The 25,730-nt window shown below is 42.8% G+C and overlaps 2 protein-coding genes across 5 annotated transcripts in view; one reads left to right on the forward strand and one right to left on the reverse strand.

Annotated features, from left to right (window-relative positions):
• ccdc102a (coiled-coil domain containing 102A) overlaps positions 1 to 24,824 on the reverse strand; it is a 97,912-nt gene extending 73,088 nt beyond the window's left edge. For 2 of the 4 annotated variants that reach the window (XR_007570429.1, XM_050052682.1), the window contains exon 1: positions 24,659 to 24,824. The gene's annotated coding sequence lies outside the window, so the exon portion shown is untranslated. Of the gene's footprint in view, positions 1 to 15,105; positions 15,158 to 16,178; positions 16,317 to 24,658 lie in introns of those variants that run through there. The other 2 variants (XM_050052696.1, XM_050052706.1) reach the window with 2 other exon arrangements.
• The window catches only part of txlng (taxilin gamma), a 765,700-nt gene that overhangs the window by 722,583 nt on the left and 17,387 nt on the right, over positions 1 to 25,730 (forward strand). The window lies entirely within an intron of this gene.

Below are 25,730 nucleotides of genomic sequence, written 5' to 3' on the forward strand. Positions count from 1 at the left end.
AGGCTGCTCGCACAGCGTGCTGAATGATTTAAGCCTATTTTGCTCGTTCAAAACTATTTTTAGTTGCAAATGCGAGTGCCGTGACGGGCAGATCGCCACACTGCCGACATTTTACTCGGCCCGTCACGGCACGCTGTTTGATTGCGTTATCAAAACACGCCACTATTATTCGGCCTTGCTTTTAACTTATTTCACCGAATACCGAATGTGGTTTTTTTTTTGCAATATTCGGTCGAATATATTCGGTTACCGAATATTCGGTGCATCCCTACAGTAAACCTCTGAATCACAGAGTGTTTAGAGCTCCTTTAAGATTATGTGATCAAATTATTTTGACACATTTTTCAATACACTACATTATCATCATGATTCAGTCTTTTGTTGCTTTAATAAGGCAAAGAGGATTTCTTATGTTCCTCCAAAAATCTGAACTGGAGCCCAGCTGATAAACTGAAAGGCTGATATCAGCTTACATAGGCATCTGCACATACTGTACTGTATGATGGCTGGGAAGTAATAAAAATAACTGCAGTACAAAATGCTCTGCAGGCTTTATCTTTTAGTTCAGTTTAAGTCAACATCACATAATTTGCCTGTTTTTTGTTTGGCAGTTTCTTATCAGGACACACATGCTGATAAATCTGTCATGAACTAAAACTGATACAGATAATATCTCTAATCTTAAAATAGTGTTGCTGTTTCTGACTCTTTTATGCTGAAAAGACACGACAGCTAATGGCACTGAGACAGTTTAAATCAGCACCTCAATCAATAACTTTGTAAGACAGCATATAATGTAATAGCCACACCTTCATTACATTTTTGAGCCCAAAAGTTTAGTCCTGAGTCAAAAGTTAGTTACACAATCTTTCCTCTTTAGTCACTATCGCCTTCATCATCATCCTTATCATGTGAGGGCACTGAAGCGTTTTCAGCATGCTGAAGACGTTGAGAATGCAGAGCTATAAAAAGGTGCATTTCTGCAGGGCACTACAGCTTCAAAGCTTCTCCCACTCGCAAAATCCAGAGCTAAGAGAGGTTTGCATAATGCGTACAATTAGGTAAATAGATGGAGGACGTAGCTCTGTTTCTTCTTCATCACAGAAGCTGCTGAGGTGAAGATGATGAAATCCCAGGACGGAGATGGAAAGAGATATCGAGGCGAAGCAGTGCCTACACAGAGATGAAAGGTGGCACCTTAACACTAAAGCTTCACATCCTCCACATTCACTGCCAACAGGCCAAATGTATACTGGCACGTCTGTGATTTCCATTCAGCTGTACTCACAACGTTTTGTTACACGTTGACACCAGTGTAGGATTAAAGCTGCAGAGAATAATCAGTCAATGCAGCAGCTCCCCTCAGTTTTAGTGTTTAGCCTCTTGTAGCTCCGGGGCTGTCACGATAACCGCAATATTGCAATACTGCGCTACTGACAAGCCAGTCGCAGGGGATAGCAATCAACCCCCACAACCACCGTGTTCACATTTTCTTTTTGTTTTTAATAGGAGTGCTGCATATTTACACCTTCACTGCTACAAATGCCAGCAGTATAACAAGGCGCTGAGCATCTATCCTGTGCCGAGTGTGGCATGTTTGCCTTTTTTTTGGTCGCCAACAGTTGAAAAATATTCAGCTTCAGCCAAAAAGTGCATTCACTCATCAATGTCACTTTTTACCCAGCAATCCAATCACAGTGAAGAAGGGACAGGACTAATACCATCAATTGCTGAACAACCACAATGGAGGAGGAATAAAGACTGAACCCTCACAGACTGGCGGGTCCGTTCTCTCTCCCTACCAGCTTCAGCCATCACTTCATCCACAACAAGTATGCTATGTTTTTACGTCTGCAGATATTCTGTATCACAGCAACCAGAAACTGCTTTATTCTGCGTTTTTCGTGGTTTGTATCACCGCATTCATTTTTGGAGGGGGTTTTTGTAGGGAGTTGGAGACCTCTGTGGATAATCTGGCTCCTCATAAAAACCTCCTTAACAATGAACACATAAGGAAATCTGACCGGGAGAAGTTATAGCTGGTTGCAATCTGCAATACTCACCGCTTGATCCCACTATCCATCTATCCATTTATCAATCCATCTATCCAGGGCCGGGTCGTGGGGGCAGCAGGCCAAGCAAAGCACCCCAGACATTCCTCTCCCCAGCAACACTTTCCAGCTCCTCCTGGGGGACCCCAAGGCGTGCCCAGGCCAGATGAGATATATAATCCCTCCAGTGTGTTCTGGGTCTGCCCCTGGGCCTCCTACCAGTGGGACGTGCCACAAACACCTACAGTGGGAGGTGCCCAGGAGGATCCTGATCAGATGCCTGAACCACCTCAACTGACCCCTTTCAACACAAACCACCAAATCCTCCTAAATCTTGCACACTGGACCTTTAACTTACATTTTTTTCATACTTTTGTGTAAAACTAATATGCTTCAGAAACAGCAGCAGAGGTGGAAGCTGATCTTGCAGATTAAGACTATAAGAATGTGACTGAAGCATAAACATTTAACAGAGTAGGTGTGTTGATGAAACACACAGCCAACTATGCCTTGGTTGGAACTCTGACTGTAAGGCTCTGCTCTAATACTGTCTGAATAGATTTAGATGACCGGGAATTTGTCTCGCTTTAATCTTTTCCCACAAGGAAACAGAGTTCACAGCCTGTGTGACTCAAAGCTCAGTGGGCAGCCTGGCGCAGAGGGATGGAGGGGGTTAACAGGCCCTAATGGGGATCAAACCACTTTTTAAATGCAAGCAAATCAGCCAAACAAGCTTACACTGCAACACACAGGCACATGGGAGCTTATGCAGTGACTTTAAGCACTTCAAAAGGGGGAATATGGGTGTGTGAGGACACTAATCCCTACACACACTGTGCACTGCTGCGACCTCCTACTCCTACAATAGGAAATAATGAACAACATAAACAAAATAAACATTCCATTGTCGACTGGGAAATCAATCACTGCTCTGGTATTCAGAAGACAAATGTAATCCAGACTGAATTATATTTTCCTCTGCAACATGTTTTGTTGATACATATAGTTGATAAAATTTAAACCACTTTATTAATGAAATCTCAATAGTCAGCAGCAAACCTTTGGATTTAAATTCAGAAACAAAGTGAACAAAACACTGAAGCGAAATGTGCGTCCTCGAAGGAGAACTCAACTAGTTTTACACATCAAAGTCAGCACTCAGGGTCCTTATCAAATCTGTATTCACCTCCATTAACAGGGGCTCTCTGCTGTTTTTACAGTCGGTACCGCTCAGCCTGTGTGGAGGAGCCACAGAAGACATTTAATCAAATCCTAGAAAATAACACAGACGATGGGGACTACAAATCTATAAGGGAAGGGACCTGTGATACAAGATGACGATGTGGAGTTTAAAAGACACAGGTGTTTACCTGGAGGGGATGATCTATTGACAAAAATGCTGTTGCTGCATTATGGGAAATGTAGGATCCAGTGTTTGTGGAGGTAGAGACTAAAAGTCAAGATATCTCAGCCTCTGCAGCTTAATCTTAATCTTTTCTTAATCTGTATCTTGTGAGGTCACCTGACTTTATGGAAGTGTAAATCTTTAACAAGCTATGAACCAGAACCAAAAGGAGAGAGCACATCAGGCCAGTCTGAGCTGCTCTGCACTGACTTATATTTACAATTGATTTTAAGCTCCTCCTCCTTGTATACAAAGCCCCACATGGGCTGGGACCGAGCTACATTGCTAACTCCCTTGTTAACTATTTGCCTCCAAGAACACTGCGATCATCTGCTGCTGGTTTATTGGAGGTTCTCAACAACAGCCGGGGATGCAGCCTTTGTCATTTTCGCCCCAAAGCTATGGGACACACTACCTGTAGATATCAGAGAAGCTAGCTTGCTAAATATTTTTCAAAGAAAGGTAAAAACGTATCTGCTGACTTTAGACTTTAACTCACTCTGACCTTCCTCATACAGGTCTGAAACTCTTTCTTTTTAAGGTCAACGCTGCTGCAACTCTTTTAAATTCTTACTAAATTTTATGATTTATAGTTTTACAACTCTAAACTGTTTTAAATTTCCTTTTTATATTGAATTGCTTTGTCTGTTTTATGTCCATTATGTATATTTTCATGTGAAGCACTTGGTGCTTATACTGCCCTTATTGTAAAACGCTTTGTGCTGCACTTCTTGTATGAAAGGTGCTGTATAAATAAAGTTCTTTATTATTATTATTATTATGTTTATCTGATGAGGAAAAACAGACGAGAAGTGTCACAGTAAGCTATTTCAGTGAGCCAGCATGCAAAATGTCAGGGCCTCCACTGAATGGAATGCAGCCATCATTAATGTCATTCAATAAAGTTGCGCTTTTCCGACGACGACATGTCAAAATGTCTGCTGGGAAAAAGGTCTATGGCATGTGGGAATCCGCAGCTGGCGACTGTAGTGAAGTGCTGGCTTTGCATCTAGTGATGCAGCTCAACACACAGCGTTCCAAGTTGTTAATAACTTACAGAAACATTGCTTCCCCCTCTTTACCACTCTCTCACACACACACACACGCAGCAACGCTAAGTCCTTCTTAACTCAGGTTGGGTTCAGGTGGAGGATTAGCGCGCCCATACCTTCCTGGTCTCGTTGCGTCCCGTCGAAGCTTCTAATATTTGCAGGTAATTATCACTGAAGCTTGAAAGCCCCAAAAACAGTATTTGGAGCAGTGTCATGTGTGACACAGAGAGTCAGGGGACACTGACTGACCACCGCTCAGTGTGGCATTGATAGCAACACAGAGCTGGCAGTCAGAGCTAACAACATGAGCAGTTACTGTCAGACTATCTGAACAGCAGAGACACAGACAGTGTGATGGAGCTTTGATCGTCACCAGAATCACATTTATGGCCCTCAGAGAGAGTTTGTGTGTGTGTGCCTGTTTGTAGCTGAACTATCAGCTGTGCTATGAGAGCGTCTGTGTTGTGTGAGACTGTAAAGGAGTGTCAGTACATAGCCATAGCTCTGATGTTTGTCACAGTTAACGTTACCATCAGCTCTAAACATCTTGTAATGTCTGCATACAGCACCATCATCGGCGGGCCCATGTGTTGTGTTTACTGCCACTGCAGAGGAGTAAATCACGTTCATGTGCGATGTTGTTTTCCACTGGCGATCGTCAGGGTTGCTCATGGTACCAGCAGCACAGTGTGTGTGAGAGGTAACGATGAAGCCCTGTTCTACAAGTTTTTTAGATTTAGGATACAAAACTCAGTATGTTAGCTCTGAGTCAGACAGAAAGCTGCAAACAGAAGACTTTACAGTGCGCTGAGTGATGAATGTAAAACACATAGAGCCTGCTGTCATGCTGAGTGTGCAGATGAGTGTGTAAGGGCCCACTAAAGACCCATTAATTACACACTGCTTTAAGGTTAATTAAGCGTTCAGGCGGGTCAGTCACAAAGGTCAGGCCTGACTCGTCCATCACATCACAAACACACCCTCTCCTCTCCGCCTGCTGTTAGCATTCACATCACATTCAGACCATCAGACAGACATGATGAGTCAAGCTGGATTCTAATCAGCCCCTCTACTTTAATGCACACACACACACACACACACACACACACACACACACACACACACACACACTGAGATTGGGTTCCATCACCATGCAGATCTCAATGCAGGTCACGTTATGTAATATTTACAGTCTTTTAAAGCTGGCAGTAAACACCTCATCTTGCTGGTTCCCCATCCACTTGGTTTTTAGGTTAGAATCCAACCTGACTGGCTCTTGAGATCTGCACAGCTGGATGAATTAACATTTCTCTTTGGTCTTTATTTTGAACATAATTTTACCATCTTGGATGAATAATTCCCAGTAAATATGGAGGGGAAAAAGGACAGTATGGGGCTCCTTTGATTTTAGTTAGATAATGTTCTGCCAAAGCAACATCGTCTCCACACATCAAGTGTTTGCCAGCTTCTTGTTCAATGTCCGATGCTTATTCACAACAGAATTGATTTACGAAGGTAGCTGATCGATCCAAAGTCAGATTACAATTAAATCCAGTGAACCAAACCACATCCTGAAATGGTTCAGATTTCAGAGTGATACTGGATATTTTATTAAATCCTGATGCAATACAAACTTCAAACCCACATGTGACAAAAATGCCTTTTTAACCCCTTACCTAGCAATATATGCCAAAAAAAATCAATTTCTTCATATTCTTCTATCAAAATCTAATCATGTTTTCTTCCCGCGAAACAAAATATGATGTGTGGTTACGTAAGCTAGTACCAACCACTTTCAACCAATAATATCACGACATTCACCCATCAATCAATTTGCAACTTTTACCTGCACACAGCTAGTTAGCTAACAGCATAGTAAGGCAGTAGCCCCTTTTACACTGCCTCTTCAAGGCTAAAAGTTCACGCCTATATGCTACCTCGCCATTCTGTATTAAAGGTACAATCACAGAATTGGGGGACAGATTTGTCTCATCTTTAAGGCGGCATTGGAGGTCGTAACAGCACCAAAAGCAGGATGAGATCATGGATCACACAGGTGTGACATTTTGACAACATGTTATACATGCAACACACCGCAGGAGGAGGAGAAGTTGCTGCTAGCAGTTAGCAGCTAACTCAAAGAAGAAGAAAAGTTTGGAGGACAAAGAGGTCCGGGAGCTCCTTAACCTCCAAGCAAAGGACGGGATCAGCCGCCATATAACGGTAATTGATTGTTATTGCCACATTATGCTATTGCTGTTGTTTATAAAGTGCTGCCATCACGTATGTTATATGTCACACTAGAGGCAGACGCTGTTGTGTTACGTGTCACACCCATCACGCCTCTTTTGATTCAGGGATTTTGGCATGCTGTCTAAAAATCACACTTGTTGTTTGATGGCAGTAAAAATTCAAAGGCGGCATAAGGAAGGGACTTCATAGTGGCCCTATAGCGCTATCTGTGTCTTTGTTTCCCCAAAACGTTGCAGTTACGAGAGCCTGTGGGCGGGAATTTACAGTTAAGTTGTATCTGTGACATCTCCAGATTATGCGCAAGGCATGTTACAGTGGCCTGCTTCAACAACGCACAACACATGGAGCATACAGTGTGCCTTGTCTGTCTCTTCCTGACGGATGCTACTAATCTGTCACGATACACTGTGAGGCGTCACTGTTATGGCACGCCCACTTCTCAGCTATCAAACCAGTGTTTTCATTTCAAACACAAAGTGGCTGAGGTCTGATTTATTCACTCGTTTATCCCTTATCCTCCTCTTGATATAAGGGTGAGGGAGGTGTGTGTGGAGCAAGCATGATCACACTGAACTCTAAGCCCCCCCACTTTTAGTACACTGCTCAAATATATTTTTTCACAGGGAAATATGTCAGAGTGCAGACCCTAAAGGCTCTCTAACTTTCATTTCACTGGGGCTTTGATGTTTCTGAGTGATGCAGGACAACCGCCGCTCCATCTAGCTACCACTGGGGTTAGCACAGGTGTGCTGCAAACTGCTGATGATTAGACTGGGATCGGTTGCTTTGACCTGCCTGTCCCTTGCTGATTCATTTACGCTCTGATGACAGTCAAACGATCAGAATAAGGTGAAACGCTGAATAGATGTTGGTGTGAGGAAATATTTTCTTCCAGCTTGGACTGATGTTTTAGAGCACTTAAGTAAAAATATACAGCTAGAATACAAAATGCACATTTAAGGCAAAGTGTGGTCTTTAAATAAAAAATAGTGACAGCAGTGTAGAGAGGATTAAAAGACATGGTGCATTGGTTAAAGCCATGAAGACTGACACAAGGATACACTTCAAAGACATAATGGATTAGAGAGCCTGATATGACCTGTGTTTTTGTGTTTCAGAGGCGGATACTCCAGGAAGCATGTGGGCTTGGCGTTGTCTGAGTAACAGCAGAGGCAATTGAGCGTTAAAGCCGAGTAAATCTGTCTGTGACCACATGGGGCGGGGGGGTACACACCCACACACGTTGCTGTGCACCTACAAGAGGTACCATGGGTTTGGGTACAGAATATATTCACTGCTCAGAAAGGAGAAAATCAATGAGCATTTTTTCCACTTGATTAATGTGGATAAGAAACAATCTCACCCCAGTGAACGGTATATTAGGAGCTGTTCTGGGGCTTCTGATCACATCATAAACATTTCCTCAGCACACAGAGTTTGCCTCAGCTGTTGTGGAATTGTAAATGTTAGGAATTACATTTTTCTGAACATTTAAATAACAATACAGTCCCTACAGTAATTTGCAGGCTTGTTTGGGGATTGCTGCGGCCTAGAATGAATGATTTCAGGGCAGCTTTTCCAAACAACTGCAATTCACGTTGCAATGTTTATAACCTTTATTGCAATGAAATTGTAGGAGCAATTTTCATCCATTCTCTGAGTGTTTTGTAGCAGAAAATTGTTTGTCAATCAATGTCACTTGTTTTCCAACACAATGTTGCACATGGTCCAAACCCTGCTTTCATGCAGAACATCAGGAAAATGCCTTGCACCGTCTTAAGCAGTAATGTCTGCAGGTATGTGTGAGACGTTCATGCTGCACACATCTGCATCTTCAACGAGAAACAGTGAAGTGAGTTTGGTCACGTTATGTGGCAGAAAACTATAATTGGAAACTATGATGATTCGCCAAATTTGCAGAAAAGTTGCAGTGATTGGACTAAATTGACTGCGCAGAATTCCTGGTGACTGGTTAATAAATGGGTTAATTGTGACAATTGCGACATCACAACATCCTGCAGGGGGCTGATAATACAATTAAGGCTCTATAGGAGTGGTTCCCAACCAGAGTTCCAGATTTCTCCTTAGTCATTTGTTCAAGGTCCACACAGTTTAATAGATTCAGTGTCATATTTGTGTTTGGCCATGTTGTTGAGCTAGTTTGCTGTCTCTGTCAAGTAGTTGTCCATAAGGCACTCACTTTACAGAAGGAAACGGCACTTTAAAATAAAAGCTCTGAGCCGAAAATTCACTGTACTTAAAAATAAGGTGTGTTTTTTACAAACTTGACACATTTGCGAGTCACCTGTGGTCCATTCACAACGGACCCACGACACACCAACTGGGAACCACTGCTCTAGAACATCTGTTTTGTCAACAGCTCTCTCCAAGTTCAAGAGTGAACTTTCAGTCTCAACTTTAAAGACTCTTTTTTTGGGCAGTTTTTGCCCTAATTGATGGGATAGCTGAAGACAGACAGGAAACATGGGAGACTCAGGGGTGGATGACTTATGGCGAGGGGCTGCTAAAAAGGACTCAGCCTATATGGGGCACACGCTCCACCAAGTGAGCTAGAGGTTGCCCCTAGTCTCAATCTTAAAGCCAACAGGTCCTCGAAGTGAGGTTGTCCATTTTTTGCCCCAATGTCTATTCAAGTCCTTTAACATTGGGTATCTGCTGATTCTAAGTCCAATCCAAGACTTACATTAGCGTTGATGTTGATTAAATATATTTCTGACACAGTTCAATTACAGCTGTAGACTTCTTAATCTGACAGACCTATTTTTTTTACAAGCTACTTGATCCAAATACTGAAAATTCTGGTTTGAATAAAAGTTTAACTGAGAGAATGTGACTACAGAAACTACAGAAACACTCAGGATGGTTCAGTGGTGTTACAGAGTGGAGCTTCAGAGTGGCTGCAGAGGGTAATTAAACCAGACATCAGACAAGTCTAATCAAACTACTCTTGGAGTTAACATTAGCGTCGTTTGAACTGGAAAGCAACGATCAGCAGCAGCTTAAAATGAGCAAGCTGCAACCTCAGTGTTTTCTACGTGGCTCTTTGCTGGTGATAATTAGCACTGAAGCTAGCACATCCATGTATTTTGCCATCCTCAGCTGGAATAATTCTTCACATTCACACCACACAGGCTAATTTTAATTTGCACACTGACACCAACCTCAAACAAAGCTCTTTGTTCAAGTCTCATTACATGCATGCCTACTGCACACTGGCACATGTATAGACACACTGAAGACGTATGGAGATTGTAAAAGGAAGCAGGTCAGTTTTACGGGCTCAGTTCTACACAGCAGGATTGGCTCCACTGGCGCCAAATATCATTATCTGGTTGAGGCCAACAGCAAAGTCTGACTACTGAGAGGGAATGGATTCCAATAAATGGTCCAGAAATATATCCATCTGAAATGCAGCGCAGGCCTCTGACCATTTCTGGATCTGTGATCTGTATGAAGTCAGTCAGGGCTGCAGTGGTACGGCAAGTAAATGAGACAGACTTTACCCGCTAACCACAGGCAAAGGTTTATTTAACAAGCTTAATGAAATAGAGTTCTTTCAAAAGAGACCTTGAAAACAGGCTTGTTGAAAGGCTGCTTTATCGGGATACTTAGTTAATTACATAGGTGAGACAATGCCAATAAAAGTGTTGGACGACTCCGACACATGTTCCCATCAAGGTCTAAATAAACTCCACTTCCTGACAGACAGGCAAAGAGAGCAGAGAGCATTAACCGTGTTTATCAGAGGATATTCTTCTCTTTACACAAACACATATGATACACAAATAATTTTGATAAGGATCCCTTGTATTGATTACTGTACAGCACTGTGACTAAGCCGTGTAGTGAGCAGTTGTTTCTCACAGTTGAAAAATAAACTCTGAGTGCTCTCTGATGTATGAACTACTTATTTCAAACATATGTTTGGCAGCTCGGTGCCGCAATTTATCCAATTTCTGATTTATCGGACTAGCTTTTCCAGAGCATGCTGGCAAACTGTGATGCAAAGCCAATGGAGCTAATTGAGATGTTCTTTGCTAAACAATTGCCCTTTCTTCCATTAAATAAAAAACACAGGGTTCCCCACAGGGCTCCAGATTGAGACCACTTTGGTTGCACCAGTGTGCCTGACATTTATTATCCTGATACACAAAAGCGTAACCAAAGTTGACAAGAGAGAGTTCCACATGGAAACTTTCAGCAGGTCTACACCGTTAGCAACAGGTGCTAAAGTTAACACACCAAGCAAATTGGTGTGGAAGTCAGTCACACTATGGTGAGGGTGAATGAAACACTGAAGCTTGAAGACCCATCTGCAGGTTCCTGATCCGCTCCAACAGCATTGGAGGGAGAGTTGTGCATAAAACAAAGACGGTGTATCACTGCTGCTCCACTGTTGTGTGGTATGTGAATGGAAACATATTCAATATGCTAAGAGACGTTCGACAGCATCAGCCAGAAATGCCGATCATGGTGAGGAAAAACAAACCGAAGCCCAACTCCTTATGCTCGCAGCCTTCAGGTGCCAAAGTATAATGAATTAAAAAACAAATACTGAAGTAACTGGGACTGACACTGGCATGAAGTCGAGATGGAACTAACTGAAACAAGTTATTTTTATTATTCTATTCATTTTGTGTTTTCAATTTTATAGCTTGAGAGATGCTTTTCAGTTTATAGCCTGTTGCTGCCTCTGGGAAGGTGTTCAGTGTTTGTTGTACAGTGTAATACAGAAGTGTTTGAAATGTTCCTTATTTTTATGAGGAAAAGTAGTTTACAAAAGTTGCCATTGGGCAAAATGTTGCCTCAATCTCCAGCAAGAGGACTGTGTATGTCTTTGACACTTGCATTACTGTCTGTTCAAAATAAATGAAAAGGAATAGATCGGCTTATGCATTTGTGTTTTTGGTCCCAAATGGCATATTTTTTAGCAAATGACACTTGCACTCTAGCAATGCCAGGGGACACATCTATTTCATGGCAGGTGTGCTGCTCAGGACCAAAGGGAGGGCAGTGCTGGGTGTGGAGATCTTTGGATGAGAGGTTCTCAAGAAGCTGCAAGCAGCAATACCAGAGGCAAAGCAATCTTACAAACAGGCACGTTTTAAACAGGCGCTGCACAGGTGAAAAGAAATCTGTGACAGTAGATGGGTTGTCGATAATGATTCCAAGTTTGGTACAAAAAGTGACGAAGCCTTTTATTGTGAGTTGAGAGGCTGAACCCTGACACCCATAGTTAAGAAATTATCAATGGGTATGGGAACAAAAAAAAAAAGGTGCAATGAAAATTTTTGAGTTCATCTAAAGCCTCTTTTCCACTGCTCAAAAAACCCACTAGCACCCGCTAACCACCCATCCATCCATTTCCATTTTAGCCCGGGCCGGGTCGCGGAGGCAGCAGCCCAAGCAAAGCACCACAGACGTCCCTCTCCCCAGCAACGCTTTCTAGCTCCTCCTGGGGGACCCCAAGGTGTTCCAGGCCAGATGAGATAAATAATCCCTCCAGCATGTTCTAGGTCTGCCCCAGGGCCTCCTACCAGTGGGACATGCCCTGGAACACACCCACCATCATAAGGCTCTTTAATGGGAAAGGTTATAATCAGCATTCACACCAGGGTCAAAAGAATGTGTAGTCACTGGTATTTATTGGCTCCGGCTCTGATTAGCACTGATGGAAACACAACACCAGGGTGAATGTGCTGATTTTAGCCCCTTAGGCGGCGAGATGCAATGACACCATCAATCTCTACCCAAGCAGCGCTCAAACATCAATCCAAATTAGTCTGCACCGAGTTTTAAAGAGAGACTAAATAAGTAAGACGTATAAAAAGAAGTAACCACCGTTAGTTTTCAAAGGCTTCTATGCTACTTCCTACTGTTCACTAATCTGTTTTCCAGCCTGTCTGTGACGTCAAACATGACACACCAAAAAAACAAACACTCACACACAGAAAGGCATACTCATCTGCTTCAGAGCCGTGTACACATCTCTGGTCCACTGGCAATGGGAAAGAAGTCTATAGCCTATTCTTAGTGGGTTTACTCGTGTTTAAAAAACCCACTTGCACTAATTTTGGTGGAAATGGGGTTTAAATTATGTGCCGCTGCACCTAAATGAAAAAGTTATAACTAATTAATCATTCAAGTCATTTGTCAAGCAGAAATGCCAAAACATGTGACATTTCCAGCCACTAAACTGGGAAAATCCGGTGCGTTTCCTTATCTTAAAGAAAACTGAAGATCTTTGGGTCTTGGACTGCTGGCTGGATAAAAAAAGACCTTCAACAATGTTGCCTTGAGCTGTAGGAAATTCTGATGGGCTGTTTTATATATTATTAATTAACTGAGAAAATAATCTGCATAAAATAATCTTTAGTTGCACCCTTGATGACAAAAATGAAATTATGCATTAATGCATGAAATGCTCTGCAGTACTTTTGGCACAACATTAAATATCAGCTCCAAAGTATAAAGTAGGGTATAGGGTATAAATTTGTCCCTCTGTTCAACCAAACTAGGTCTTAAAACAGGATGGTGGTGACCCCCAACTGCCAGTGACTCCACCCAGCGCAACCATCTGCTGCTCCTATTCTCTACATCTGGAAGACAGATCACCTAGAGGCCACCAGAAGCAGCCAATGATGTCATCCACTGGTTCTACCCAAACAGGAAGCCTGTGTGTGTGCATATATGCATGTGTGTTTATTACGTGTGTGAGTGCGTTACGGGATAAGTTATGGTTTCTTCCTTGTTAAGGAGCCTGGAAAGAGAATGCATGCGTACATGTGTGTTCAAAAATTCAGAGGTCAAGGCTTGCTGGGGCAACGTCGGCCATTTCACAAAGTCACACACAAACACACACATGCAAGCAATCAATCAAAAAATGCATAGTGCTGCACACTCCAGAAGAATGTACTTGTCATGAGAACATTTGGTTCACACACACTCACAGGTTAAAGCGTTTGAAAAGCCCAGAGTTAAGTTTCAGTGACAGGAGCAGACCAAAGGCATTCCTCTGCTTGCTCTAACTCAAACTCTGCTGCCAGCCATAATTACCAAGTCCTAAACAAACACAGCTAAACATAGACACACACACACACACACACACACACACACACACACACACTCTTCCACTCAGATGGAAACACACTCCCTCCAAGAATAAAACGCTGCCTGCTCTCACACTGCAGCTCTCTCCACTGCTTCTGTTTGGAGTTTGAGCAACCTTTGTGCAACTACTCAGATTTCAGGGTTTCATGATCTGCATTGACACTGAGTAATTAACAGCAGCTACACTGCAGAGTGTGTGACTGAATCAATAGTTTCTGTCGCTTCACGAGACATCTGAAAATAACTAAATCCAAACCCCAACTCTGATATTTTGTCAGGATCTGCTGGGCTATAGCTACGAGAACTCCGAGCTTCTCTGATGCAGATGAATATTAATAAAACATATATTGCTCCATTCATGCTAGGCCAGCATTTCCATCCCTAAAAAGCAAGCTTTTTGATTCATTCCTGTCATCTGTTTCTGCGTAGTAACAGATAAGCTGTCTTTCTAACACCTCCACCTCTCTCTGATCACACCTCCTGTGTCAGAGCTGATTGTGCAATACAGAGGCATCCATGTGTTTATGCTGGCAGACAACTGACAGAGCTCAGGCGTTACTGTTAGTTACTTTTTAAAACAGAGATCGCACTATAGGGCTGCTATGAAGTCCATTCTTCAAGCCGCCTTTGCTTTTTTATACAGAACCAAATAAAGGCAGCATCATGCCACCCCGGTGTGTGATTTTAGATAGCATGCCAGCATCCCAAAAGCAGTAGAGGAGCAACGGGCGTTACATGTAACACAACAGCATCAACCTCTAGTGTGACATATAACAGAGGCATTGGCAGCACTTTCTAACCAATAACAATAGCATTAACATGGTAACAACAATCATTTACCGTCCCTGTTATATGGCGGCTGATCTGACATCATTGTCTCCTCCATTTGCAGACATTTTTCGGCTGTTGTTCTTCTGCGAGTTAGCTACTAACTGCTATTTACTGCCTTTTAAATCTCCCAGGAGTGGGTGGCACATATTACAAGTCATCACAACGTCACCCTGTATCATCCACAGCCTCATCCAGTCTGCTACACAGACTAGGGATGCACGATAATGCCGGTACATCATCAGTATTGGTATACTGAACAACAAAACAATTAGGCTCACAAATGTGTTACCGTTACAGCCTGTGAAGGTCTACATCGTATGTACATTGAAGCTCAGAGGAGTGAATCTGCGCATTCAGAGCTCAGTAATTTAAAACACCTCACCGTCCTGTCCACATGACATCCAGAGGCCGCTGCCTGACGAGGTCCCGTAGTGCTGTGGATATGGATATATTGATATCAGTTATGATAATGAGTTGTCGTATATCAACATATTGGCAGAAAATCCAATACCATGCATCCGTACCTACACTGTTATTACCTTCTTGATGCAGACATAAATGGGAGGCAACTCTGTCCCCCAATTCCCTGATCGTACTCTTTATAAAGAAAGGCGAGACGGAATAAGGGCATGGCATTCTTGCCTTGAAAAGCCAGTCTAAAAGGGGCTTTAGTTACACAAAATACTACAGAGATGGTGCAGAAATGACCAGAAATTTCTTGGGCTGGACCACTGATGAAGTGAAACTGTTACTGACAGTAACACATGAGTATAAAGCAGTCAAGCAGTGGAAACCAGGTTGGGAGTCGTCACAAAGCAAATACGGGACATATTAGAGCAGTACTGGGAGCATCATCCATCACCGGAGGAGGCTGTGGCGATAGTAAAGGAGTAACATGACCCACACAAGAATGATGAAATCACAAAAGGTATTTAGACCAGCTATAAAGTTTTGACTTGACAAGCTGTGACTGATTTCAAACTGAAAACTGGGTCAGCAGCGTCTTCAAAGGTCCATTTCAGGATTTCCAAAACACTGGAGTAGTGTGGACACAAGGTGTGGATGTAGCGTTGAGAAGCATGGGGTCTGCTTCTACAGACCCCATGCTGACAACAACTTGACTTCCATGACCTTCCAGAGGCCTGACAGTCACTGAGATGAAGAGAACAACACGTAGAGGGAGGAGAGGGCAGAGTGAAGGAGGAAAAACAGATTGAGAGGTTGGAGACAGGAAGGATAGAGCGTGTGAATTGAGAGAGCCTGAAGAGAAACAAAGAAAAAGAGAGTGAGGTAGAGGGGAGATGCTGAGAGGAAAGTAAACAGTGTGAGGGGATTGGAATGTGTTTAAGCAGCCGCAGTGACTCAAGGTACACTGTCGGCCTGGGCACACACAGCCTGTCAGCTACATACCAACTGCTTCCAAATGCACAAGGACAAATATGACAGCATTCTTACCCGTGTTACAGCCCTCAAGAGTCTCAACGTAAGTGGAATACACGTCCTCCTACTGCAGACGTAAAGAAACAGTTGGAGCAGACGGAGATAAGTGATGGGACAGGGAGATGTGTAGGAGCAGACGCAGACAGAGGTAGCAGAAAGACTTGGCTCCTCTGGTTTGGCCCGAGATTCAGTGGGTGGAGCGGCAAATGAGAGGATGTTGATATTCCACACAGGAAGAGAGACAAACAAAAGGTCTGCTGGATTGACACAGGACACACAGTGGAAAGAAAAGGCCAAACCATATTTGCAAAGTCTGAATAAAACACTGCAAAAAATAGCAACACACATCAGTAAGCTCCTGTTCCAACAATAAGTAAACAGGACCAAGAATATGACTGAGCATTTGGTGCCAACTATAAATACAGTTTCCATACTGGATCCTTTGGACACAGCCTGGTCAGTATTTCACAACGTATTCAACACACAGCACCACCACCACAGCTCTGTTCTGCCAGTTATTTCCATAAAAGCATATTGCTGAAATAAACACACAATGCACCGAACCCTGATTCCTGTCCCTGCAGTTGGTGGGCCCACAGGGTGATGGCTCCATGTTATTTATTCGAGCTGAACCCAAACTGGCCCCAAGACCCAAGGCCCAGCCATCAGATGCTCACTGGCCAAGTCTTGCTATGGTGTCCCCATACCAGGCGAGGTCCAAATATGCCATGTAATCAAGGTCTTCTTGAATTGCTCTTAGTCTGGCCCCTCCCCTGGGACAACTTCACCTTGAGAGACCCTACCCGGGACTATTAGCACCGGCAACACAAGCCCTTTTTAAACAGGAATTGTGCAAATTTGCAGGAAAGCCCAATCAGTCTTTTTTCAGCATTGGCAGTATAAAAGCAAAATCGGGAGTGCAGCAAAATGCCGCCTACCTACTTTTGTTCATACAGAATGTGCCTTTTTTGGAGCGATGGGGGGTGTGAGCAACAAAACATGAAGCTCAGCGTATGACGTAAACAGTGACGTGGGAGGGAAGCCGCGGCTAGTCAGTCCTTCGGTGATTCTCTCATAAGTTGGCCTGTCCTTCACCGTCCCCTTCAACTGAAGGTTAATGGGCTTTTCGTTTGCGAGGGCAAGGAGGGCGCGCAATTCCTTGTCTCCCCAGTTGCTCATCTTTACAGTGTCTGTCAGGTTTGTGTTTCCCTCTTGCTACTAGCTGCTCGTTAATTCCTGCTATCAGCTGTTTCCTGTTTACCCAATGCCAGTGGTTAGCACGTGTGGCGTCATCAACAGCTCCTCCCACACGTCATCAACAGCCCCTCCGGTGGCGGAAGGGCGCCTCGTTCTGTTTAAACCAAAAAGGTTCCGCCAATACGCCTCGTTCTGTTTAAACCAAAAAGGTTCCGCCAATATGACTACCCTACGAGGCGGAAAATTGGGTACCTCGGATCAACTCGCCAGTCCGGCTCTGTGTGTCTAAACGCTCGCAGCTTGCCGGCAAAACGGCCCAACATTTGCCGAAAATCTGGCAGTGTAAAAGGGGCTACAGTCTCCAGGTTCATAGGGACACACAAACCCCTCCACCATGATAAGGTGGCGATTCTCAGAGCTCGGACATCCGGAGGGAGCACGGAGTAGAGTCGCTGCTCCTTTGCGTTGAAAGGGGTCAGTTGAGTTGTTTCAGGCATCTGATCAGGATCCCCCTTCTGTTAGAGGTGTTTCGCGCACATTCCACTGGTAGGAGGCCCAGGGGCAGACCCAGAAGACACAAGAGGGATTATATATCTCATCTGGCCTGGGAACACCTCAGAGGAGCTGGAAAGCGTTGCTGGGTAGAGGGACGTCTGGGGTGCCTTGCTTGGCCTGCTGCCCCCGCGACCCGGCCCCGGATAAGCGGATGAAAATGGATGAATGGATCACTGTAAACTAACAACAAGTTCACTGGCAACTGATGTCGACTGTGAAGATTAATTAAAACACTAACTTCATTTCTGTTGTTATTTTCAGCCCTGACCGTAACGTTTAAAGATATAAAAGCCCTTTTACACAGAGATCCTGTGATAGGGCCACTATGAAGTCCCTTCATTATGCCAACTTGGTTTTTTATACAGAATCAAACAACACCAGCATCATGCCCCTCCAGTGTGTGTTTATAGACAATATGCTAGTCCTACCTGTTTGGCGTTTCTGCTGTGCTTATTTTGTACTGTGTTGCTTTGCTACCGTCTTTGATAAACCAAATCTACCAGCTGTGGGCAGGGACTTTACCTTACACACTTATCAACTGAGGCAGCTGTACACTGGCAACGCCCGTGTTTCCTGAAGTAAAAGTACTGCTTTAGTCAATGGAGTCTGGTGGTTTTGAGATCATGACTTCAGTTCCCTGTTGGAAAGGGCTGACAGCAAGGTGACGAGGTGAAAATATTTTGCATAAAGCACACATCTGAGGCAGCGTTTGCTCAGCGCCATTTTGTTTTATGTACATTATGTAGGGGGTTTCTACATGGAAGGTATTGTAAAGAACACTGTGATTCAGTCCATGGGTGTGTCTATTTTTTGTTTGTTTCTGTGTCACTAATAACGGCAACATGTATTTTCTCAAACCACAGTATGCAAACTAATCCTCCCTCTCAGTTTTTATTCAATGTACGGGCTCATTAGCTCTCAAAAATATCAATTAGTGGCGTCTAATTTACATATAAACAGTGTATCCTGAGGAAGGCTTCATTTTTATAGAAGCTCTTTCTATGATAGCGTACACACACACACACACACACACACACACACACACACACATATAAAGAGATCAGACATGGTGCCTGAACCTGGAGCACATGGCTCTTGCTCTGCCTTTTTGCCTTCATAAACTCTTTGTTTCCATGACAACCACACACAGAAGTCCCCCCATAGCACGCGCGTGTGTGTGCCAACCACATGTCGGTGTATGTGTGCGTACGGTTACGAGAGAGACGGGTGGATCCAACGTTGTGGACCCCACAGGGCGGAGTGAATTGAGTTTAATGTGTGAGAGAGGTGACGATGGAGGCAGAGATGAAGAGGGAGCAGACTGGCGGTGCCGACGCACCAACAAAGCGGGCAGCTACAAGCAGCAAAAACAGATGGTGCTGTCTGCTGTGTGAAACCTCGGGACACTTCATGACGACATGCAGTTAAGAGAAATGCAGGGACACCCCTCACAACCCGACACTGCTCCTTCAAATACTCAGATTTAGACAAATTTAAAGTCCCCTCCACCTGACTCCAGTTACATTCTGGATGTGGAGCTTATTTTCCATTCCTTTAGTGGTTCGGTGATGATTCACTGACTCTTCGAGAGTGGTCGGAGATTTAACCACTTCAAAAACAGAGGGGATTTAGATGGCTGCACGGCTCTGTCTGCAAACCATCAGATCGCCCAGAAAGCAGGTTAACTCCAGCTGAAGTGCCAGTCTTTCTCTCAGTCACTGCAAATATGTACATAAGCTCTACAGCAGAGATTGTTGGTCTGCTTAGTCCGCGAGGGAACCCGTATTTAACTTGAATAAACTGCAGTTTATTTGACAACAACAAGAGAGAAACCGTCTTAATTTATGCTAACTCACCAGGCTCGAGACCACCCAGGATATTTCACCAGATAAATCAGAAACAAATGCTGCAGGAATGCAGCGCACAAACGTCAAAATCTGGTCAGATGGGAGTCTTTGGGATCAAATGCTTTGAGGGGGTCTGACAAACTAAAAAATCTGGAACTTCCCATAGTCGATTCTATTTTTTTAGACAAGTCGAGCCAAAAGCTATAAGCTACGAAGAAGGATTAGGGCCATGTTAAAGAAAAAAAAATCTTAAATTTCATTATAAAGTCGTAAATCTGCAAGAATAAAGTCAAATTATTACGAGAATAAAGTAATAAATCTACGAGAATAAAGTCATATAAATGGAAACACTGAATGTGAAAGCTCACAGTGCTGCATGACCCAGATGTGCTATAATGTAGTCTGTATGACACAACCACCTTCAGGGAATATTTTTCTGATGGCAGATAGTGGATCAGTGTGGATGAATGAAAAAGGAAAACAGTAAACATTTTCTGGGGGGTAACGCGCTTCTCCTTAGTCATTAGTTCAAGGTCCCACAGTTTAATACATTCAGCTTTAAACTTGTGTTTGACCATATCGTTGAGCTAGTTTGCTGTCTCTGTCCAGTGGATGTCTGTCATTCACTCACTCTACAGCAGGAAACAGCACTTCAAAATAAAAGCTCTGTGCCTGAAATTCACTGTACTTCAAAATTAAGTGTGTTTTTTACAAATTTGACACGTTTGTGAGTCACCTGCGTTCCATTCAGAATGGCCCTGCAACTAGGGTTGGGTACCAAAACTCGGTACTTTTTGTACTTGGTACCGATTCACGTCGGTACTACCGAGTACCGATTCACTTAAAATCAATCGATGCCAAATTTCGGTACCTGAGGTGGAGGCGGAGCGAGAGCGCATAACTCACACCTCAGACTCAGCAACAATGGCGACAAAAAAAATGTGCAGACAAAAGTTAACGTGCAGCACTGTTCCTAAATGTTCTCAATAAAATGAGGTACCTTTAGGTACCGGTACCGAATTCCAGATACCGGTACCGTGTCGGTTCAATTATGAACGGTACCTAACCCTACCTGCAACCCACCAGTTGGGAACCACTGTCATAGGAAATACAGCTTTTATTAAAACGCTGTCATTTTTCAAGTACCAATACAAATAAAATGGCGTATTTTACTGTTTTTAATAGCAGGGTTTTATTAAGGTATGCTGTGCAACACTACAAGGCAAAAGGTTTTCTCCTAACCGCACTGTAAAGTGGAATGTAAACTTAAGGTAGGGCTGCAACTATTGATTACTCTCATCAGAGATAAGTCATTTGGTCTATAAATATCATAAAACAGTGTCACAACTTCCTTAAGCCCAAACCAAGGCATGTTCTGTCCATCAACAGTCCAAAATCCAAAATGTTTAATATGACATATATGAAGGAAAGAGACAAAAGCTCACAAGCAATACGTTGGGACTAGGAAATGTCTGGTATTTGGCTTTATAAATAACTTAACAAATAAATGATTATTAAAATGCTGAATAACTATGTCAGTTGACGACTCAGTTAATCAACCAATAGTTGCAGCTCTAATTTGAGAGGAATGTTGACATTTTGGGTCACGTCTTTATTTGCAATTTTTAAATCGTTTGAGTTGAGGGAGAGATCGACCTCCATGCAGAGCTGGACATTTTTCCAATACCAGCCTTGATCTGATGCCTGACTATCATGTTTGAAATGTTTAGTTTTCAGCATTTGCATTACTGAAGTCAGCACAGCAAGGGGGTTCCTGGTTCAAACCCCGGGGTGGGGGAGCTCTTCTGTGCAGAGTTTGCATGTTCTCCCTGTGTCAGTGTGGGTTTCCTGGTCTCTGAATGGTTGTCTGTCTCTATGTGTCAGCCCTGTGATGGTCTGGTGACCTGTCCAGGGTGAACCCTGCCTCTCACCCAATGTCAGCTGGGATAGGCTCCAGCCTCCCCGCGACCCCTAACAAGATAAGCGGTTATGGAAAATGAATGAATGAATAAATTAAGTAATAATTAAAGCTCTATACTCCACTTTTGCTCTCTGAGAAGCCAACAACACAACAGTTTTTACTGTTGGCCTTAATAAGGCTCAGAAACTGTTCAATTAAATGTATCTGACAATCTGAAAAAGCAGCTGTAGCTCAGTTTACACCTTATTTCTCCTCACAACTTGCTCCACACACTGAAGATCCCCATACCACTACTGAGTTCATATGCTATAAATTATTGATATGATATGAATAAAAGTTTAACTGGGAGACTCCACACCATTTATCCAGAGAAGCATCACCAATCTGTTGAACTGCAGAATCACAGTCCACTAGCAGCTGCAGAGTGGTGTTACAGAGGGATAATTAAGCTTTCTCAAAAATGATCTTTGGCTGTGCGCAGACACTGGCTTGCAGAAAGCACACAACACTACACAACATCAAAAAGTTTTACTCAAGCCGTTATGGAACACTGTGATATTAAAATTGACGAGTATCATACCATTTGCATATCACAGTGTTTGTTGTGTAGAAAACATCCACATAACGTACATAAAATGAAATGGAGCTGAGCAAACACTGCCTCAAATGTTCGCATTATTAAGAATATTTTCACCACTTTACTTTGCTGCCAGACAGCCCTGTCCAACATGGAACTGAAGTCATTATCTCAAAACCTCCAGACTTCATTGGAAACAGCAGTACTTTCACTTCGCAGAATGCTGATGTTGCTGGTGTACAACTGCATTGATTGGTTAGTGTGTATTGTAAAGCCCCCGTCCACAGCAGTATGTCATTTGCCAGTAAATTTGATTTCTTTAAGAGTCTAGCAAAACAACACAGTACATAAAATAAGCACAGTAGAAACGTCCGATAGGTGGGACCACCGTATTTAACTAAAGCTCCTTTTACACTGCCTGTTCAGGGCAGGAATTTTTTGCCATTATTCCACTTCTCTGTTCTTTATAAAAACTACAATTGTGGAATGGGGGGACAGAGTTGTCTCACCTTAAGCTGGCAGCGGAAATAGGACCAGCACCGAAATGACGTCTGTGTGAAAGGGACAGCCACCAAGACAGAACTTTTTGACGATGTATTATGCTTGTGACCCACCATGAGAGATATATAATGTAACTGACAGCAGTTAGCAGCTAACTCAAAGATGAAGAACAGCGGCCAAAAATGTCCACAATCTGTGAAAACAATGAGGTCCAAGCAGAGGATGAGATTAACCACATAAAACAGGGATGTTACTGTATAAAGCACTGCCGACATGTTGTGTTTAGGGGACCGGTTCAGGGTATACCATGATATAAAAGTTGACGGTTATCATACTGTGTACATTGCTAATCTACATTATTGAAAAAAGTGCAACTGGACAGAGAATCTCACTGTTATTTTACTTATTTTCAAAAGAAAGACTTTTAAAAAACGGTTTCAAGTTTCATTTATAGTAATAAAATGTTTGTTCAACCAAAAATGAACCTTCCATTTTCATTCTTTTAAGGGTCATTTTGACTTACAATAAGAAGATGAAGAATTCTGTGATACAGTGAAACCACAATATTTTCTTTGACAGTTATCATACCATGAAAATCTCATACTGTTGCAAACCTAATTACTGTTAGCTGATATAATCTGCAACGGATAGCATTGACCACTTTAACCTGGGACAGCAGTGGTCAACACCAATAAAATGAGAAGATGAATATTTTGCACATTGTTCTTCGCGTCCTTTCCCAGTTTGTGCTTCCTACATATCACCATTACATTCCAGTCACAGAGCTCAGCCTTGGTTTTTCTTTGTCAGACATTCCTCATTATCTTTGAAAAACACTGAATGGCCATTAAACAACACAAGAAACACATACACACATTTCTGTGTATGAAAGTATTTAAGTAGTATGCAAACATTTTAATCTTGGTACATGTCCAGCAAAGCATGCAAGGAGATATGGTATATCTCCATCTCTGTGTGGATTAGGAAGTGAAGTCACAACTTTGTTAAGGGGTTAAAAATCTCAAATATGCAGACGAGGAGATGCAGAAAAATTTGGAGGATTTTGTAAAGACCCTCAAAACAGCAGTGACCTTCTCTCTCAATCCTTGGAGAGCTTACAGGATGCTTCAGTCTGTGACTTGAATCTACATGAGAGGCACAAACTGGGGTAAACCCAGCCCAACGTACAGGACACATAAAGCTGATCCCAGTCCACCACAGCCAAGAGGACTACATCTCAGTATGTTCACGATCAGTACAGATGGTTTACACAGTTGTCTAATGCTCAGATCACATCTCAAATACCACAGGTTTGTCATTTACTGCACCTAAATGCATCATTCATGGATGCCAGTATGGTTACAGATGTAAAGTATGGAAGTTTATGCAAAATTAGGGTACTGAACTTACAGAAAGAGTTATTTCAGGTGGTCTTCTCTGTAAGATAAAGCAGCTCTGACATTCATATGTTCATCATTTTGTTCCTCTGGGGTTCCCCACTGTGGGGACCCCTGCCACAGACTAATCTCTGGAGCTGATTTCCTTTGCACTGTAGCTACACAGAGAAGTTAAACGTTTCTAAAAGGTCAAAGAGCAGAGGTTAAAAGAAACTGTGTGAACTTCTCAGAGGCTCCAACAACCCAAAGTGCTTTTTCCCTATAGCAACAATGTGCCTGACAAACCAGGAGACACCATGAGTAAAGCACCAAAGTGACCTAACTGTGTCTCCACAGCACACTACAGGTCTAATATTTGGCCATTAATATCCAAAAAGCAGATGCACATGAGAGAAAAGACAGGAACAAGATGAATTTCGTGTCATTTGACACCAGTGTGTCTCAGAGCAGTGGACTCAAACTATCAGCCACTATGACAACAAAAGCAGAGGGGAACGTACCGTGAAGGTTCCCCGGTGAACACCGCTCTTGTCTCCGCCTGCTTTGTGTATTTTTATCCCGGTAAAGCAGCCGAAGGTGCCGCTTCTCCTCCAGACAAACCTCGGTGAGCTGGTTCTTCTCTTTCTGCTCTTTCTTCTTCCTCTGCTCTGGATGGAAAACGTCGTCCTCACTGAGGAGAGAAAACGGGCGGGTCTCGAGGGTTCGGACAACCCGCCCGACCAATCAGGTGCCGGCATGGCAACAATATGCTGCTCTGAGCCAATCAGAGTCTGTTTCCAGCACACAGCTGTGCGCTGATTGGCTGGCTGAGTGGAGACCTCCCAGTTGAAATTACTACAGCACCGGGAGAAGAGAGGAGCTCGTGGAATGTGACTGTAGTGTCTCTACACCTCCAGCTGCAGGACAAAGCACACACACATCTTTCATCAGAAAACAACTAAACACAAGTTATAAAACATAATCAAAATATTTATATCATTTAAAAGCACGTGCAAATAACGGAAATTAGTATTTTCTGTAATAATTAGGCGTTTATTATTCATTTAAACTGAAATAACTCAGCTATAAACTGTGAACTAAGCTGACAGTCACAGTCTGGAAAATTAAGAATGTCTCCATCACAGTAAAAACCCATTTTGAGAAAATGGTCTGTAAAATTCCATATGTTTATAGACTAAAAATAAGACACTTATAAAGCTTTTGATTAATAGATATTATCACGAAACCTGCCTAGTTGATTACCCACATTACAACAGTTAGTTTTTGTTTGACAAGTTTTCTAAAACTGTATATCTAAATATGCAAATGAGGCATTTCCTAATTACACATAGTCTTTTGCCAAATTAAACATTAATTATGCACTGATTTGCATACATTTTCTGAACAAAAATCTGATCATCAGATAAAGCCAGGGTTCAAATTGTTGTTTTAATTTCTTAACATACGAAAGTCAAAGGTTTTTTTTATCTCTTTTAAAACATCAATTTTCCTCATGTTTTGTGTGTGAAGGGACACTACAGGTGAACAGGGTTATGTTTTTAACTAATAGATATCGCCATGAAACATGGAAGT

The sequence above is a fragment of the Epinephelus moara genome, chromosome 1 (assembly GCF_006386435.1).
Source record: "Epinephelus moara isolate mb chromosome 1, YSFRI_EMoa_1.0, whole genome shotgun sequence".
Classification (NCBI taxonomy): Eukaryota; Metazoa; Chordata; class Actinopteri; order Perciformes; family Serranidae; genus Epinephelus; species Epinephelus moara.